Raw genomic sequence first — 2,814 nt, forward strand, 5'->3', positions numbered from 1 at the left:
GATTTAAATGTCACACCTGAACGCTCACATCCTTTTAATTATGTTTGAAATTATGAACATTGCTCAACATCATGAAAATTAAACCTTATTTTCAATAAGCAATCCTGAAAAATATTTGGGGGTGCTTAACTTTTTCCAGGTGTATATTATACCATGTTGCTCAGGCGTATATTTGGGTTTAGAGAAACTTTGTTTGTTTGTAATTAAGCACAATACTACACAATGAGCTCTGCACACCACAGGTATCGAAACCCGGATTCTAGCATTGTAAGTCCGCAGACATACCGCTGTGCCACTGGGGGGTATTTAGAGAAACTAAAAAATTCCATAGTTCAAAAGTGGTTTCAGTTGGGTCCAACCGTCCTTATGGAATAAGAGTTATCCATTCGTGTACACTTCTATTGTGAAATGTCTAGTTTTATTTTTTGAACTGAAAAGCACGATGTATGTTACGAAATTTTACTGTGAGATTTTGAAAGATATAATATATACAATGAATGCACAATTATTAATTTTAAGAACACGGATAAATTTGCCAGAAAGTTCCAGTGCATCAAAATAAATTCATTAGGTAGCGCTATTTGTAGTAATATTTTATATTGACGAAATACATATTATATGAAAAAAGAAATTACAATTCATCAGATCAATCTAGAGATACTGTCTTAATAACACAACCCTAACAAACAAAGAATATGTCATTTAGTCGTTAGAGGCTACTTTATGGGCTGTTCTAATTATTAATTAATATTATTAAAAAATTAATTTATAAAGGGGGAATAGGTATCGTCAAAAAATACAGAAACGAGATAGGTAGCTTAAAGTGAAAATGCAATCGCAAAAAGTAAACAAACAAGCTTAAGGTTTGAGACATAGTGTTGACATTATTTCCTCAAGCTATAAATCCCTATTTTGACTCTTCTAAATATTACAGCTTTTAAAAATGGAGTCAAAATAGAGATTTGTAGCTTGAGGAAATAATGTCAACACTATGTTTGTTTGCTTACTTTATTGCGATTGCATTTTTTACTTTAAGCTACATATCTTCTTTCCGTATTTTTGACAATACCTATTCCCCCTTTTTAAATTAATAATTTTTAATAATATTGTCTCTTTAGTTGTTTTTGTCTATCACGGACATAAATCTATACAATAGCTATACAGTCCTATTTGAAACAGTTTAGTTTAATGAAATACGTAGGTGGTGTATGATGCTCTCTTGAGAAACAATGACAATCTTTAGATTGGCTTCATACAGATTGGATAGCTATTGCTCCTGATATCATTACCACAATGTTATTGTAAATAGTGGTACTATGTGTATGATCACGATGGTGCATGGTGATCAACATACTACATGTTATGTGTTTGCTTGTAAAATATATAGCTACTATATTTATACCCTGTAGCTACATGACGAGTCTGTAAACACTGGATTGGAGGGACTACTGAACTATACTGGAATGGTGCATGGACTGGATTTTGTAACTCCCTGAGTTTTATACATGAAATGCATATTGGCTATTATTTATATCTATATACATGCAAGCTTTATAGTTTTTTTAAAGTTGTAAAGCTGTATATATAAATAGCCATACGAATTCTTCAAGTTGTATAAATGCATGCATGTATATATTCAATGCAAGTATAAGAAAACGTGTCATTACATAATGGCATATGTATACAAATAGGTATTTTTAACATTTCTTATACTTGTCATATTTCCTCTTCCTTCTTCTTCTCTGCTGGCTAAAGTAAGGCTAGTCACGGTTTTGCTGCAGTTGACCAGATTTTTGACATTATACACACTCTACAAGGTCGAAAATGTGTTAATTAACAATTATGAATTGATTATATTAATATGCCTTTCCCTTTCTGATGGAGCTCTGGTCATGACACTTCTACAATCCTCTTCCACTGTGATGACCCTAAACTCTGGCGGGGCGTCGCTGCTGCATTAAAATATGTAGCTACAAAATGTCTGCTTCACTTTCGCCTAAAATCGCCATCTCATGCTTACACGATTCTTGCCAGTCCTCACAGTCAAATTCAAGGATGGCTACTTATCTACAGTATCTATAAAATTCGCAATCACGCTGTGTTGGCTATAATTCGACACTTACCATCAGCCATCACCGTGACTGCCGATGCGATGCTCGAAACTGAGCTTGGTGCTATCTTTTAAACTACGGATTAAAGACTTCTGTTGTGGGAGACAGTCTACATGTTTGTGTAACATGGCCGAAATCGATCATGCAATGTTAAAAACAAACAAAACAGGAACCCTATACATAAACGAATGATACATGTCATCAATACAGTTGAAACAATGAGTTAATAATTACTGCGGTACACGTATCATGCCTGCCATATAAACATTAAATTACATCCATGGCATGCACGTAGCTATATACGTATGCATGTAGTAGATTGTGAGGCTCCATATAAACCACAGACTACGTTAAAATGATTGGGTGTCAACGGTTATACAACTGTTATTTACTTGGTATTCAAATAAACTTGAAATCTACCCTATATAGTGCGCTTTGATGCATTTAGAAATAGTGCTAAGGTTTTATTATGATACTCACAGCCATATTTAATGTAAGCGTGTGGAACAGTCTATACTATTATTCTAATTCGATGACGAGGAACCCACTTTGAGACTAATAATGGTTGGAGACAGCTTGAATGGGTAATGAAGAAAAACTTATTTAACATAACAGCAAATGTACAACGTTTCGACAAGGTTTTGTCATCATCAGGTACAATTTGTACATTTGCTGTTATGTTAAATAAGTTTTTCTTCATTAC

The sequence above is a fragment of the Limulus polyphemus genome, unplaced genomic scaffold, assembly GCF_000517525.1.
Source record: "Limulus polyphemus unplaced genomic scaffold, Limulus_polyphemus-2.1.2 Scaffold3227, whole genome shotgun sequence".
Classification (NCBI taxonomy): Eukaryota; Metazoa; Arthropoda; class Merostomata; order Xiphosura; family Limulidae; genus Limulus; species Limulus polyphemus.